This window comes from Aphelocoma coerulescens, unplaced genomic scaffold (assembly GCF_041296385.1).
Source record: "Aphelocoma coerulescens isolate FSJ_1873_10779 unplaced genomic scaffold, UR_Acoe_1.0 HiC_scaffold_312, whole genome shotgun sequence".
Classification (NCBI taxonomy): Eukaryota; Metazoa; Chordata; class Aves; order Passeriformes; family Corvidae; genus Aphelocoma; species Aphelocoma coerulescens.
The window spans coordinates 14,453-31,574 of record NW_027183656.1 but is presented as its reverse complement, the minus strand read 5'-3'; positions in this window follow the sequence as shown (position 1 = coordinate 31,574).

The window sequence follows — 17,122 nt, the reverse complement described above, 5'->3', positions numbered from 1 at the left end:
TTCCTTCCTTCCTTCCTTCCTTCCTTCCTTCCTTCCTTCCTTCCTTCCTTCCTTCCTTCCTTCCTTCCTTCCTTCCTTCCTTCCTTCCTTCCTTCCTTCCTTCCTTCCTTCCGTCCCTCACAAGCCACTTCTCACCCCATTGAAGGGGTGCAAAGCAGCAGGATCCCCTCCCAATTAGGGTCCTCTCACCCTCCCAAAATGTGGGGATTTCACCTCAGCCCCCCAAATTGCGGGGGGTTTATGGCACTTTCCCCAAATTCACTGCAACCTCCCAGAAGCCACTTAGAGGCCCTAAAATTGTCAAAAAGCAGCAGGTGCCTCCCCAAAAGCAGCTCCTGGTTTTCCTCTCTGGAGTGCCCCACTCCAAGTGTTCAAACCACCCCATCAATCCCAAACTTCATCCCACCCCCATGATGCAACCCCCATCCCATCCCATCCCATCCCATCCCATCCCATCCCATCCCATCCCATCCCATCCCATCCCATCCCATCCCATCCCTCCTGGACACCAATTCCCCTTCTGTGGCTCCTGACTCCCCACAGCCAGGCCTTGGGGCTGACGGATCGAGCCATTTGGGGCTGCCATCGACACATTGGGGCTGGGATTGAGTTTATTGGAGGCACCCGCTCAATCCCTCCATCCCAAATGGGAGCTTGGAACCTCTCCTCAGCCCTTGCTGTGCCCATGGGCTCACCTCAAGTCCCAAAATGAGAGCCAGGGCCCCACAGCCCATTCAGAACCTCTCAACATTGCCAGAAACAGCAGCATCCTTCCCAAAATGGGCTCCCCGGCTCCCTGACAATAGGTCCCCCTTCCAAGCACCAGAGCCCCCCTCTCAGAACCCCTCCCTAAGCATTGGGGGGCACCCCAAAAATGCCTCAGGAATGGGACATACCCTAAAATCCCTTCAGGAATGTGGGATACCCCAGAACCCACTCAGCAACGGGGTCCCCCCGGCCTCATCATGCGCAGCCTTCAGCTGGCTCAGCCAGAGCCCATCCCGCCCTCAGCAGCCCCAGCCCAGCCCAGCCCTCCTGGGCAGGAAGCCCCAATGGCCGAGCCGGCCTGGGACACTTGCAGGGATGCGGGGGCAGCCGCAGCTTCTCGGGCCAGCCTGTGCCAGGCCCTGAGCGCCCTGCCAGGGAACCATTGCTGCCCCACATCCCATCTCAGCCTGCCCTCGGGCAGCGGGAAGCCGTTCCCTGGGGCCCGGCCCCGCAGGCCCTTGGCAAGAGTCTCTCTCCCCCAGCAATTGCTGCTCCTCCCTGCTGCGGGGCCCGAGCTGCAAGTTGATTTTCTGCCGCTGGCCCCGGCCCAGCCCCGAGCCAGGGCCAGCACCTTGCCCTGGAGCTCTGCGGGCGCTGCGTTTGTGCGGCCGCAGCGCAGCGGCCGCAGCTCGGAGCTGCCCTTTGTGTCCCCGCCGGCAGCTGGCAGAACTGGCGGGGCCGGGCCAGGGCCGGGCCAGCCCCGGCCTTCCCGGCTCTGCGACACAGCGGCGGCAGCCCCAGCCTTCCAGCCCTGCACACGCTCCCACACAAGCGTCCAGAGCCGCGGCCACCCAACGCAACTGACCGGCCGCTGACCCCCCAGCCTGGCCTGATGGCCATTCCTCTGCCCACACCTCGGCCAAGCTCCCCTTGGCCACCTCCTGAGCCACAGTGCCACAGACAAGTGGCACATACAGCTACAGAGCTCTGCAGGGAAGAGCTGGCAGGGAACGTTCATTCAACAGAAAAACCACCAAGAAAAAGAGAACTCCCCCCAGCAGAGCTGTTCCCTCCTGCAGTAGTTACACCTGCACACGCACAGCACCTGAGACTGCAAGCAATGAGCATTCCCTGGGCACATGTGCAGCCCAAGCAGCTCGAGGACAGCCTTGCAGCAGGACTGCTCTCAGCTGAGCCAAAAAGGCCCCTCTGGCAGCTGCAGGGCCATTGCAAAGGGCAAGGGCCAGAGCCTCAGCCCACGGGGGAGGAAAGGGCTCTGAATTCCCCTGCCCTGGCACCTCAACCCTGTTCCCAGGCTGCTTCCCACACAGGATTCCTCTGGAGGACTGTGAAAAGCTGAGAAGCAGCTCTGGCTTCTCCACTTTCCATGTCCTAGAGCTGCCTGGCAGAAGAAATGGAGGGACAGCTCTGGTGGCACAATCCCTCCCGGCCCAGGGCACAGCGCTGGGAAGGTCTTTCCATGCTGAGGCTTTGCTGCGGCCAAGGAAAGCTCCTGGCTCAAGGTCACCTTTCCTGCTGGGCCAGACCCCCCGAGTGGCCCAGCAGCAGCAGAGAATTCCAGCACAGCCCCGGCACGGGCAGGGCGGCCCTGGGCGGGCTGCGGGAGCCGGCAGCGCCTGAGCTCAGAGCAGCTGAGCCCGGGGGCTCTTGGCCAAGGCTGAGGCCCAGCGAGCATTTCTCAGGTCACAGGGCGGCCTGGAAAGGTGCTGGGGGGGATAATTCACCCCTCAGTGCGGTCCCAGTGGCTCCCAGTATTTCCATGTCCCTGGTCCCAGTGCTGCTCCCAGCCCTGATCCGTGGGGATGGGAATGTCCCGCTCCCTTCCTGGGGCAGGCTCACACCTGAGCCAGGTGTGCAGGGCAGAACCTTGCCCTGAGCCCAAGCCCTGTCTCCCCTGCAGGATCTGCTTCCCATCGGCCTCTTCCTCCTGCGGCCCCACGCCCAGCTCGGTGCTGAACGAAGGGCGCTGGGCCGGGGTCATCCCCCGGCAGGGGCTGCGCACCCCCTCTGCCCCCTCCCCAAATTCCCTCCCGGGGCAGCAGGGGCTGGCTCAGGAGCCCTGGGGCTCCTGGGGCTTCGTGCTTTCCTTCCTAAGGAAAAGAACCGTCCTTCTCATCCAGGCTCCCATGGCCAAAACTGAAATTCTACCTCCCAAATTCTGTCTATCCAAGGATTGCTCCCAGACAAAAGCTGCCATGAGAGACAGGTCTGGCTGCCCTCACCCATGGTGGCCACCTCTCATCTTCTTCCTAAACTCTTGGACTTTGTGCTTTACTTTCATGTGGAATAAACCCATCCTTCTCAACAAGGTGCCCATGGCCAAAATTGGGATTCCACCTCCCAAATTCCCAATATCCAAGGGCTGCTCCCAGACAAACCTGCCAGGACAGACAGATGTGGCTGGCCTTGGCCTCTGGTGGCTGTGTCTCATCTGCCCCTGAAACCCTGGGGCTCGGTGCTGCCCTTCCTCTGGAGACCACTGTGACCCCGCGTGGCCTCGTGGAACCCAGGGGCCGTTGTGACCCTGCAGGGCTGGTGGCACCAAGGGAACCATTGTGACCCTGTGGCGTTCCATGGAGCCAAGGGGCCACTGTGGCACTGCTGGGCCCCAAAGAACCGAGGGGCCTTTGTGACAGGGCAGCTGGGGAGGTCCAGAGTGGACACCAGGAGAAAGGAATTTCCCTCCCAGGCAGGGCTGGGGTGCAACACGTCCCCCAGAAGGAGCCTGGAGCAGCCCAAGGCTTTGTGTGCCCAGGTAGAGGCAGGCAGGACGCAGAGCTGCCGGCAAAGGAAGGGGCCAGCCAGGTGGGGCAGCCGGGGGGATGAGGACAGCCTGCAGGGACAGAGGCGCAGGGCAGGGACAGCGTGGCACAGCCTGGGCTGCAGAGGGCAGAGGGATGGGCAGCAGCTGCAAGGCCCTGACAGAGCCAACTTGTGCAGCCCTTTGGCCACGGCTGCTGGCCCTGGCCCTGAGGCCAGCAGGAGACAAGTGACCCTTGCAGCCCTGGGGCCTCAGTGCCTCCTTGTCCCTGCCCAGCAGCCTGGCAGGGGCCGCCCCATGGTGCTGCCCTGGGCACTGCCCATCCCCACTTCCCAGTGCCCCGGCAAGAGCCCTGAGCACTGAGGGAGGGACAGGATCTGCCTTGCCAGGGGCTGGGGCTCAGGCCTTGGCCCTTTGCACTCAGGGAACACAGCCAGGTTTGCTCAGCACCAGAGACACCTTTCCCTTGCTTGTCCCCACCTGCCATCGCTGCCTCCAGAGTTCTGCTCTCACTGGAACCTGGGGACACTTTCACGTGAGTCGTGTCCTGATGGGACCCATTAAAAGTTCAAGAAACTTTGGACTTTGAATCTTTGAGTTCTTGAGAAGTTTTTTGAAGACGCTCTGAGGGACTGAGTCTGATGTGAACAACACCAAAGGCCTGAGAGGGTCATTAAAGTCCTTGTGCTGCTGCTGTGCTGCTGAGCTGGGCCGGGCTCCTGGCACAGAGGGAACTCTCAAGCTCCTGGCAACCAGCGAGAGCTTCAAAGAGGCAGCTCTGCTGAGGAGCAGCTCCTCTGCCTGCCCAGCAGGGCTGAGGGCACTGCCTGCAGGTACCTGGGAGGAGTGAGCAGAGAGCTAGCTAAAGCAGCTGGAAGGACAGCTCTGAACTCATTCGTGGAGAAACCTTCACAGCGTGGGACACAGTGAGTCTCTGGCTGCAGGGATCCTCTAGAGCTGGCCCATGACACGGCTGCCATGGCTGTGAGGATGGCTCTGCTGCCGTTCCTGCCTTGGGGGAGGATGTGCTGCAGAGCGGGGCTGCCCTGGGCACTGTCAGAGGGACAGGGCAGGACGGCTCCTGCTGCCAGGGCCGGCTGCAGGCTCTGAAGGTGGGCAGGAGCCAGGGGTGCCCAGGGCTGTCCTGCAGAGCAGCTCCTGCAGCCCTGAGGGCTCTTTGCCAGGCCAGGGCATCTGCCACCTGCCAGGGGCAGCTCTCAGCCTGCCTGGGAGCTCCCCATGGGCTGTGGGGAGGAGTTGGAGGTGGAAGGAGCGGCCCCCCTCAGGGCAGACTCCTCCTGCTGGGGAGGTGGTGCTGCATGGCCAGAGCTGCTCTCAGCTTTCTCCTCAAGGGAAGGGAAAGGGGCTCTCAGGTTTGTCTGTGTCACTGAGACTCCTGCACTGCTGCCCTGGGGATCAGCAGCTCTGCCTCAGATCTCCCTCAGGAAGTGCCTCCTCACACTCCTCTGCCTGCAGACAGCACCAGCAGCACCTTGGCTTGCAGCATCTCCCTTTGTCTGAGCTGCCCTTCAGGCCCTGCTGCCAGGGAGATGCCCCTGGGCAGTGCCCTGTGCTGGGAGGGCTCTGCAGGGCAGAGCTGAGCCCCCAGGGCTGGGCTGGGCTCTGGCAGCACTGGCAGGGACAAGCCTTGGACCCAGAGAAACAGCTGCCAGGAGGCACAACTGCAGGCAGCAGAGAGCCAGAGCAACCACAGCTGCACAGGGAAAGGAAGAAGGGTTTAGAGCAATGGTTTTGAAATTGGGGCCTTCAAAAAGTCACTTTATTTTTCAAGCCCATTTTAAGTACAATCACCAGGAAATAGAGGGAGGTGAAATGAGCAAAGGGCACCTGTGTGGGGACCAGCAGGTCCGACTGCACTGGGGCACAGGGAGCCCTGTTTTCCCTCTGGGCCCCCAGTGTTCAGGCTGAGAGCAACGCTGAGGATGAGGCAGCAGCACAAACCTGAGCTCAGAAATCAAAAAGCTTAGCCAAGTTCTGTCACAGGAGGAGAAGTTGTTTTGAGGGGATTCCTAAGAAAATAGCATAGGATTGACTCAGGGGAATCTGTCCCAGCTTGTCAATGCCTTCTTCCAACAGTCCAGAGTGCAGAAATGTCCAACAGCAGCTCCATCAGGCACTTCCTCCTGCTGGCATTGGCAGACACGCGGCAGCTGCAGCTCCTGCACTTCTGCCTCTTCCTGGGCATCTCCCTGGCTGCCCTCCTGGCCAACGGCCTCATCATCAGTGCCGGAGCCTGCGGCCAGCACCTGCCCAGCCCCGTGTTCTTCTTCCTGCTCAGCCTGGCCCTCAGCGACCTGGGCTCCATCTGCACCACTGTCCCCAAGGCCATGCACAATTCCCTCTGGGCACCAGGCACCTCTCCTACTCAGCATGTGCTGCTCAGGTGTTTTTCTTTCTGTTCTTCATCTCAGCAGAGTATTCCCTCCTCCTCATCATGTGCTACGACCGCTACGTGTCCATCTGCAAAGCCCTGCACTACGGGGCCCTCCTGGGCAGCAGAGCTTGTGCCCACATGGCAGCAGCTGCCTGGGCCAGTGCCTTTCTCTACACTCTCATGCACATGGCCAATACATTTCCCCTGCCCCTGTGCCAGGGCAATGGCCTGGGCCACTTCTTCTGGGAAATCCCACACATCCTCAAGCTCTCCTGCTCCAAATCCTACCTCAGGGAACTTGGGCTCATCGCTGTCAGTGTCTGTTTGGTATTTGGCTGTTTTGTGTTCATTGTTTTCTCCTATGTGCAGATCTTCAGGGCCGTGCTGAAGATCCCCTCTGAGCAGGGCCGGCACAAAGCCTTTTCCACGTGCCTCCCTCACCTGGCCATGCTCTCTCTGTTCCTCAGCACTGTTATATTTTCCTACCTGAAGCCCCCCTCCATCTCCTCCCCATCCCTGGATGTGGCAGTGTCAGTTCTGTACTCGGTGCTGCCTCCAGCCCTGAACCCCCTCATCTACAGCCTGAGGAAGCAGGAGCTCAGGGATGCCCTGAGGAAAAGGATCACGGCCGGTTTTCAGCAGCAATAAACTCTCATTCTCCTGCAGAGCTGCTCTGATGTGACTCATTAATGCCCACTCTGTGTCCTGTGTTTGTTGCTGCTGACACAGGTGTTACGCTGCTGTGAATTTGTTCACACAAAAATCTTTGTCTGTTCCATTTTTAATTTGGTATTTGCCTTTCCAGTGTGACCCAGAGACTGTAGAAACGGGGAGCTGCACTACAGTATGTGTGTGCTGGAACAAAAGAAAGAAGCCTGTGTTGTCTTGTTTCCCTGACATCTTTCCTCCCTGACTTCTCTGGAGCTGCAGGGTCGGTGCCTCTGGGCAGAGCTGGGGGAGAAAAGAGTCCCAGCAGGAGAGCACTGCCAGGGAGCCCCAGGACTTCTCCTCCGTAACTCCTCTTCCTTCCCTTCCACACTCCCCTGCAGAGCCCCTGTGTTGGTTTCAGGCCTCAGGGCTCTGTCAGCTGGGTCCCAGTCCTGCTGTGTGACTGCCCAGGGACTGCAGGCAGGGACAGGCCGTGGGCACTGCTGGGACAGAGCTGGGCTCTGCAGCAGCATTTCCATCATGCGAGGGCATCTCCCCAGTGCAGGGCCTGAAAGCTTCAATCTCCTTCCCAATTTTGTCTCCAGGATGTGCCCAACGCAGCACCCTGGAGAGGAAACCAGCCCTGAGCAGCAAAGGGTGGCAGTGCTCAGGGTGGGGGCACCCAGCAGTGCCCTGGCAAAGCCAGCGCCGCTGCCAGCAGGGGCCTCTCTGCCCAGCTCACAGAGGTTGTTCTTCCCTCCATGGAGGGACATCCAGGGACCGGGTCAGGGCTCCGTGTTTGCAGTGCACAGACAAGACACAGCCCTGAACACCCTGTGTGGGGGGGGGGGGGACATAAACCCAGCGAGCACAAACACCTTCAGCTGTTCCTGGAGTTCCCAGAGAGTGCCGTCCCCTGGGAACCCCCTGGATGCGGGGCTGGGATGAGCTCCTGTGCACAGAGCTCCCCGTGCCCATCCCTGCGGCCGTGGGGCACCTCGGGCAGGGGCAGGGCAGGGTGACACCCGCAGGGCTGAGCTCCCTGCCAGGCTCTGGCAGCGGCAGCAGAGCCCAGGGAGCCCCTGCCCGTGCTGCAATGAACTGTCTGTGAGCGTGCCAGGGAAGGACTCGTGTCCCTGAGCAGCCCTGGGGCTGTGAGCAGGGCATGAGCCCAGCTCAGGGGTGGGCACCCGACAGAGCCCTGACGCTTCTGGGTGTGCCCATAAGAGAAGGCTTGGGCAAGGTGACCGTGGTAAAACCTCTCTGTCCATCAAGTGACAACCAAGTGTCTCTGGCACTGTCCCTCCCCAGCCAGGCACCGGGAGAAAATAAGCTGAGAAAACTGTGAGTCACCATGAAGAGAGATTAATGGTTAGGGAAAGGAAGTAAAGAGCAAAGGCCAAATGCAGAAGCAAAGAAACCACAGGGAGGCAAGAATTCAGTGCATGGAGTGGCTGCCTTGGAAGACAAATGGATCAATATAGAAAATCCAGACACCCTCTCGCCCCCTTCCTTTCCCCCAGTCCATTGCTGACCCTGACGTCCCATGGAATGGGAGATCCCTTGGGTCAGTCCAGCCCAGCTGTCCCCTCCCTGTGCCCTTGGGAACACTTGCCCACCCCCAGCCCATGGTTTGGGGGGGCTGCAGAGACGCCTCATGCGGGGCCAGCCCTGCTCAGGGACAGCCAAAGCCTTGGGCTGGGACCAAGCCCGCTGCAGCCACAAGTGGCAAGCACAGCAGCCCAGGGGCTGCTCTGGACAAAGGCAACTCCAGCCCAGCCACAGCCTGGCCAAGGGGGCTCAGGGGGCTCTTCCCACCTCTGTCATTCCATGAATCTTCTCCCTGCAGAGCTCTGTGGAGACACAAGTGACAGAGAGGCAGAAGCAGAGCTATAAAATGCACCAGTACAAACACAGCAGCTCCTGTGAGGAATGAACCCTCCCAGGGCAGCGCTGGGGCAGGAGAAGCACCCAGAGGGAGGATGAGCTCAGGGCATGTGTGTGTGTCCAAGGCACAGAGGGTGAGGCTGGGCAGAGGTCAGGGCAGGGCTGGCAATGGCAGCGCAGAGCTGAGGGCAGCGAGATTGTCCATTGGGACACGACGCAGCCTCATGGAACTCAGCAGGCCCCTGTGCCAACATGGAATCTCATGGAAACACGGCTCCACTGACAAGGCGGGGCCTCAGAGGACGCAGGTGCCACTGGGCCATTGCCAGCTCCTGTGGAATCCAGCGTCCATAGTGACAGCTGACAGCGCAGCCTCAGGGCTACATGGGGACCATTGTGACAATCTCATGGAACCAAGGGTCACTTGTGACAGAGAGGGGCCACATGGAACACAAGGGCCACTGTCGTGGTTTGACACTGTCTCAAATATCAGGTAGCCATGAAAATCATCACGAAGGGCTCATGAGTTGAGATAAGGATTGGGAGAAAAACATTCTAAGTTCAAAACAGGCTCAAACTTAAAGGCATAAAGTAAATTTATTATTAACGGAGTAGGATAATGAGGAAGAAAATAAGCCTTTCAAACACCTTTTTTCCTCTCCATCCCCTCCCTCTTTCCCTCCGACAGCGCAGGGAGACAGGGCCTGGGAGTGTTCAAGCCAGTTCATCACTCGAGATCTTTCTTCAGTTCCCTCAGGGAGGGGAGTCTCTTTCTTCTGCTCTGCCATGGGCTCCTTCCCACAGGAGACAGTTCTCTGTGCACTTCTCCAGCGCGTTTCTAATTTCACGAGTATCAATCCCTCCCAGCCTGCTGTAACGTGAGTCCCTCCCACGGGCAAAACGGTCTTCCCAAAACTGCAGGTGTGGTCATTAGTCCATGGGGTGTAGTCTTTTAAGGATCAGCTGCTTCAGTTCGGAAGCAAGAGCCCTCTTTCTCTATCTCTGGAAGCAGGAGCCCTCTCTCCCTGTTCAGGTCTCCCCCTGGATTACAGCTTTTGTAGCACCCAGCCGCTCCGCTGTGAGCACCTTTTCCCACGGGCTGGGAGTGGATCTCTGCATCCCCCCGTGGACTTCATGGATCCCAGGGAGACAGTTTGTTTTATCCCAGTCCTCAGCACGGCTTGCAGAGAAAATCTCGACTCCGACGCTGGGAGCATCTCCTGCCCCTCTTTCTTTCCACTGACCTTGGTGCCGTCAAGTTGTCTTTCTCTACATGTCCTCACTCCCTCCTCTTTCTACAACTAGGAGGAAAAAACTGCTGCTTGTAAATGATGTGTAAACATGTTAAGAATAACCTTTCTATGCAGATATTAACTAGTTAACATTATAACTGGGGTCAAAGTAACAAGATGCTAATATAGCTTGAGTTATAATGAAAAGCGGACAGAACTCCACTACTAAATAAGTAGTAAAGTAGGTGGGTATGCTTTATTCCAGCGCTGGGACGCACGGGGGATCGCTCCTCCAAAATCACGCGTGCCGACAGCTGCATTCAGCTCGGTATTTACTGGGTTACAAGTTCCATATTCATTAAGTTTCCTAACAAACTTATACATATTCATCACCTAGCCCCGCCCAGCCTCGCTTGGTTTTATTGTGAACTCAAAAGTCATTTACATCCGCGTAGCACTTGTGCAGTGTTGTTTGGTGGTTGTGGTAGGGGTCTTCCGAGGGTCTTTTGATGAAGTCAGGGGGAGTCTTCCTCGTCTGAACTTTTCACCTTTCTCTCCTGCGCATGCTCTTTTATACCTTTGGCCTGGGTTTAAGCTTTGGCACTGGTTTGAGCTAGTTTTGGGATGAGGCAGGATGTCTGTCTGAGACTCCCGCTGGTCTTATCAGCGGTCTCCTATCTTTTCTTCCTGCTCTGCTATGCTGACCAAGCTAGATGCATTGCTCCTGACAAACAAATTCTTCTGCTCCCCATCCCCCTGATTCACTGGTCCCAGTGTATCCTGGTGTCCCATTCTCTCCCAGTTCATCCCATTCTGTCCCAGTCCTTTCCGGTCCCTTCCCGACAGCCACCGCCGTTTCCTGTATCTGTGTTCCCCTCCCCCCCCAAGGCTGCCCCCCCACCCCCCAAGATGCTGACGGGGATCGGGGGCTTCGTGTTGGCCTTCGTCTTCCTGGCGCTGGGGCTCGGCTTCTACCTGCACAAGCAGGTGATGGGAGGGGCCCGGGGGTCGCGTCCCCCCTCTCCTGGAGCTCTGTGCTCCCCCGGGGCCCCCCAGCCCGGTGTCACCCCCTTTGCTCTGCCCACAGAGCTCCTGAGCCGCCGGTGGCCGCAGCCCCTCCCCGTGGCCTCGGGCCCGGCCAGGACCCCCCGCTCCATCCCCGCGCTGATTTTGGGGGTCGTGTGTCCCCCCCAGCCCCGCTGTCACTCTGCCCCTGCCCGGCTGCTCCCAGTGTTTCCAGGAAGGCTTCCCAGTTCGCCCCGGTCCCGTTTATTGGGAAACAGTGGGAAGGGACTTTGGGGGATCCCGCGGGGGGACCGAGAGTGGAGGGGGCAGAACCGGCCCCAGGATGGATCGAGAATGGGGACCCCCGTGTGTCACCCCTGTGTCACCCCCCCCCCGGGGGGCCCTTGGGAGGCACCTGAACCCCAAATCGGCACCCAGCGAACCCCAAAGGCGCAGAGACCCCCCCCTAAGCCGCCCCACAGCCCCCAACGACCAACCAAAATCCCCCGCGAGTATCAGATAATCAGAGAAGGCGTTGAACAACCTTCAGCCAATCAGAGCGCGCGGCGCTGGTGACTCACCAGTTGCCAGGCAGACCCGCAGCGCTCAGCGCTCCCCACCCGGACCCCGCCTGCGCCCCCCCTCGCTCCCAGCGCCCCCCGCCAGGGGAATTTGAGGAGGGGGCGCGTGGGGGGCGCCCAGGCCGGGCCCAGAGCCCAGCGCTGCCCCAGCCCGACCTCTCCCGGCTCCATCCCGGCTCCTCCCGCGGGATGCGACCGCGCTGGGAAAACGGGGGGCCAAGGGTGGGCGCTGGGCCCGGGGGGAGCAGGAGAAAGGATGGGAGAGGAGGAGAAGGAGAAGGAGAAGGAGGCACCTTTTAATGATATTTTATTGAGTCTCATTTTTTAGAGACCGGGATCAATACTCCCCAGCCGTCAAGGCGAGTCCCTCAGGGCTGCGGGGCCCTGCTGCCGGCTCACCCCGTGCCAGCCCAGCGCCAGCGCTCAGCGGGGCTTTGGCTTCCCGTGCCCTTTCCCGTGTCCCCAGCCCAGCGTCACCACCCCCGTGTCCCTAGGTCGTGCCCCACCCCTGCCCCCCTCCCCCTTTGTCGAGACACGGAGGATGAGAATTTCCCCATCATCCACCCCAAGAGTTCCCCCGAGCCCATTTCCTCTCGTGCTTTCCCTTGGCAGCAGAGCCCCACCCCTCCTGGCTGCCCCCTCCTGTCAGGGACTTGGAGAGAGCCAGGTCCCCCCTGAGCCTCCTTTCCTCCAGGCTCAGCCCCCTCAGATCCCTCAGCTGCCCCTCAGAAGTCCTCCAGAGCCTTCCCCAGCTCCATTCCCATCTCTGGACGTGCTCCAGCCCCTCCATGTCTTTCTTGCACTTTGAAGCCCAATCGCTGCCCTGTCACTGCAGGTGCCAAAACCCCAGGGAGACTCCTTGGAAATGGGGGTAGAGAGGAGCCCTTCAAAGGGAAACGTGTGCAAAACTGCTCCCAATGGCCGAGCGGGTTTGGTGTGGCTGCGGGAGGAAGAGATGCTCCGGGACTCCGCCTCGGCCCCGGAGCGGAGCGGCCCGTGCTGCCCCGGGGCGCGCGGGGCTCGGCCGTGGGGCGCGCGGGGGAGAACGGACACACGGGCACCGGACACACGGACACGCGGACAAACGCTCCCAGCGCTTCAGCGGCAGCAGCGGCAGCAGCGGCAGCAGCAGCAGCAGCGGCAGCAGCGGCAGCAGCACAAAAGCAGCGAGTCCACGAACCCTCTGCGTCCCTTCTCCTGCTCCTCCTCTCCCTCTCCCAGTGTCTCGCACCCTCTCCCGCTCTCCCTTTCGTTCCCCAACCCCCCCTCCCGCGGCCTCCCTCTCCCCAGGCCCGGCCGGGCCATGCCCCCGGCCCGCCCCCGGCCCCGGGCGGGGCTGCCCCCTCCCCGCCCCCGGGCGTCCCGCCGCGGTCCCGCCTCCGCCCGGCTCTCGCCGTCCTGGCTGTGGCGCTGCTGGGCGGGCATCAGTGCCTGGCTCCTGGGCAGCATCGCCAGCCCCTGGCTCCGGCTGGCCCGACCCCTACCCCGGCCCCGGCCCCGGCCCCGGTCCCGGCCTCGGCTCCTCCCGGGGCCCGCCGGGGACACAGGCGGCGCGGCCGCTCCCGCCGCCTCCGCAGCGTCTTCCCCGCTCCGAGCTCCGCCGCTCTTGAGCGCGGCCGCCGGCCCCGAGCCGCCGGTGGCCCCTCCAAAAGAGCCCCCATGTGGGGATGGCCGGCCCGGGGCGGTTGAGCGGCGCTCGGGGGCCGTTCCTGGCCCCGGGCCGAGCGCTGACGGCCGCGTCTCGCGGGCACGGAAGGCGCAGCAGGGCCTGAAGGAGCGCTACCGGCTGGGTTCGCTGCTGGGGCGCGGCGGCTTCGGCAGCGTCTTCGCGGCCACGCGGCTCTCGGACGGCGCCCCGGTGAGTGGCGGGGCCGGCGGCGGGCGCAGGAGGCGGGGGGCAAAGGAGGAGGAGAAGGAGCATGGGGCTGGGCACGGCGGGCGGCGAGCTCAGCCCGCTGCTCCCCTTGCCTTGCAGGTGGCCATCAAACGGGTGCCGCGGAACCGCATCGGCCATTGGGGCGAGCTGGTGAGTGAGCGAGGGGCAGCGGGAGAAGCCGGGGCGCGACGGGCGGGGATGAGCCGAGGCCCGGCAGGGTGGAAGCCGCCAGAACACTTCGAGGGAGAGCGGCCGTGGGGCCAGCGGAGCGCGCAGAGCGTCCCCGGCTGGCTGAGGGCTTCCCGAGCCCCGGCACGGCATCAGCTCCGCTGACAGCACCGTGCTCCTCCCACAGCCCGACGGCACCCGAGCACCACTGGAGATCGTGCTGCTGGACAAGGTGTCCGCTGGCTTCCCTGGCATCGTCCAGCTCCACGAGTGGCTGGAGCTCCCCAACAACGTGGTGATGGTGCTGGAGCGCCCGGAGCGGTCTCAGGACCTCCTTCACTTCATTTGGGCACGGGGCTTCCTGTGTGAGGAGGTGGCGCGGCACCTGTTCCGCCAGGTGCTGGAGGCCGTGCGGCACTGCACCAGCTGCGGGGTCCTGCACCGGGACATCAAACCGGAGAACATCCTGGTTGACCTGGCAACCGGGCAGGCCAAACTCATCGACTTTGGCTGTGGCACCTACCTGCAAGCCGCAGCCTACACCAGCTTTGCAGGTGAGCCCACGCAGGGGGAGGCTCCTGGTAGCGGCATCTCACAGCCCAACATCTCACGGCCCAACATCTCACAGCCCAAAGCCAGCTGTGGCAGGGGGGATTCTCCCTTTTGCTGCCAGTCATGGCAGCCGGAGTCTTCAGCTGAGCTGCTTTTGAGCGGCGCTGGCTGAAGGGCTATTTTCCAGCCTTGCTGGCAGCCTTCGCCAGCCACTCTGCCCAGGACTGGCGCTGGGGCTGGGGCAGCCAGCGTCACAGAAACACCCGTGGGTGGGAGTAGCAGAGAGGGGGGCCCAGAACCTGTGCTCCAGCCCGTTTGGTGTGCAGGCGAGACAGGGCTCGGACTGCTCTGCTGCCCGTGCTTGCCTTGGCTTAAGAATGGTTTCTGGGGCAGTGCAGGCAGGGAGGATGAAAGCGTGGTTTTTCCCCAGCACCAAGTGGGTTTTTCCTTTGCATGGAATGCTCGGGCCTTGCCAGGGCTTCCGCTGCCCTCTTGCGACACCAGCGGCTTCTTTTCCAACCCCCAGTTTGTACGCAAGTCCCAGGTGCTGGCAAGAGGGCAGCGGGTCACGCCGCGTGCCGCTGCTGCGGCCCCCGCATGCCCAGGGATGCTGGGGCGAGGCTCTGGGAGCAGGCAGCGTCCCCCTGAAGAACTCCACCTCTATTCCATAGGAACACCGTCCTACAGCCCCCCGGAATGGACCCTGTTAGGCTGGTACCACGGCGAGGCAGCGACCGTCTGGTCCCTGGGCATCGTGCTGCACCAGATGGTCTGCGGGGAGCACCCTTTCAGGAGGGGCTGGCACAGCACCTGGGGCCGGCTCTCGCTCCCACGACGGCTCTCTCCAGGTGGATCCTCGTCTCTGCAGCACGGGGGGAATAGCAGTGCTGGGAGACAGCAGCGGGCTCAGGAGCATCCCGCACTGGCAGCTGCTGAGCAGGTGGCAATGTCCTGCTCTCCTGCTCTCCAAAAGAAAGAATTGATGGCAAAGTTTAGGCACAGCCCTGAGCACACGCAGCACGGCCTGGCCATGGCAAGAGTGGGGCAAAGCGGACAGGAGCCTTCTGCAACTGACTGGCGCTTTCTGCTTTCTCTCCGCAGAGTGCCAGGATCTCATCCGACGGTGTTTAACCGTGCTCTCCTCGGAAAGGCCCTCATTAGAAGACCTGTCCTGTGATCCTTGGATGCAGGATATTCACATGCCATAGGAGAAGGGAGAGAGCCACGTGCACGCTTTGACCCAGGGAGCCGGTAAGTTCCAGCTGCACACACGCCTTGGCAGGAAGCAGCAAAGAAAGGCAGAGATTTTGTCCTGCCTGAATCGCTGCGCAGGGCTCCTCAGCTGGGCACGCGCAGCCCTGCTGCTGGAGCTGAGCTGCTCTTCCCAGCACTGGTGGCCCCCATGCCAGCTGCTTTTGCTTGTTCTGCTTCAGCGACAGCCGGGGCCCTGGGCAGAGCACTGACAGCCTGCTCCAGCCCCAGGGAAGAAGGAGCCCCTGGAGAAGCTGTGGCAGGTGCGGCTGCTGCTGCTGGAGACATGGAGGGTGACATCAAGGATGACAAGCTCTTCCTCCACCTGGCAAGCTGAAGATGATGGACTTCAATTGTGGCACCTTCTCCAAAGCCAGGCTCCACAGCGAATTTGCAGATGAGTCCACATGCAGGGGGATGCTCCCAGATTTGTGCATTGCACAGCCTGGCCGGGAAGCAAAGGTTTCCCCCTTTGCTGGGGCGGATGCAACCAATTCTTCAGTCGGCTGCCAAGCTGCTTTTTGGCAGGGCTGGGGGGATGGGCTGGGCTGGTTTTGAACTGGGAGTCTGCTCCTGGCCCTGCCAACAGCCCCCAGCACCCACCGTGGCCCGCGCTGGGGCTGGGGCTGGGGCAGCCAGCCCGACACAAACAAAGCCCCATGGTGGGAGCAGAGGTTGGACACCAGAAGCTGTGCATGGGCTGCTTTGCTCTGCAGGCAAGGAAGGGCTTGGGCTGCTCCAGTGCCCTTGTTTGCTTTGGGCTCAGCATGACTTTTGGGGGCAGTGCAGGGGGAAGGCAGAAAGCGTGGGCTGCCCTGGCCCGTGGGTGGGGTTTTCCCTCGCATGGCAGGCTTGGACCTTCCTCAAGGCCCAGCAGGGAGAAGATTTTTTACCTTTTTCCTTGTTTTCCCTTTTTGTCTGTAATCTCTTTTCATTGATTTATGGTTTGTTTTTCCAAAGGAAGCATTCTAGGTGCTGTCTGGTCCGGATGGCAAAGTGCTTGGGAGCAGCTGTGGCATGGATGGGACATGCCCTTGGAGAAGGGCTGAGGACACCGTTTGGGAGCAGCTTTTCTTCTGGCGGCGGGAGGCGTGAGGTGGGTGCCCGTCCTCTTGGCACGGCTGGGATAAGGGCTTTTGGGAGACGGCAGCGAGCACAGCGGCATCCTGCTCTGGGCAGCTGCTGAGGAGGTGGCTGTGCCACGGCCGGCTGCAGGCTGGGCACGTGTCCTGCCCTCCTGCTCTCCTGCCAGAGGCAGCAATGCTGGGCAGCTTTGGGCAGCGCCCTGAGCGCGGCCAGCATGGCCTGGGCACCGCGGGCGGCTGGGACAAGGGGGACGGGAGCCTTCAGCTGACGGGTGCTTTCTGCTTTCTCTCCTTGCAGCCGGGCTCTGTGGATGCTGAGGCTGCTCTGGGCTCCACCAAGGCTCTGCTGCGGCTCAGCCCCGGGGCCACGAGAAGCCAAAGAAGAAACGCCGTGACCTGCAGCAGAGACGTGCTTGAGTAGCTCGGCAGTGCAGCTCAAGTTTGCAGAGTGTGCACCTCCGGGGGAAAATATGACACCCCCCCAATAACAAACTTGTTCAGTAACTTCTGAAATGAAATCAGTCTGGGATGACCCCCAATGCCATTTTTCAGCTTGCTCAAGCTGAAGCCCAGCCCTTCTCTGAACAGTTCTCTCCCCCACCTGCCTTTTGCTCCACAAGTGCTCCCTCTTTCCCCCAGTGAGTTCCCAGCTCACCGCAGTCCCCATTGCACTGTAGCCTTCCTTGATGGCCCTGGCCATGAGGAAGAATGAGCCCCAGGTTTAGGGACTCGTGTTGTCACTGGCTGAAGAACAGCAATGTCTCAAAGGTCTGGTGAGATTTGGGGGTCATTCAGAGCTGCTCTCCAGGCCTCAGCTCTGCTCACTGCTGGCTTCCCACTTCCTTTTCCTCATTCTTCACAAAGCAGGATGAGCTCTGTGAATGCCCTTGACCCTCGCCACCCTTCCCAGCCCAGCCACCCAGCCCAGTTAGGCTTAAGCTGGAGCTTCTCT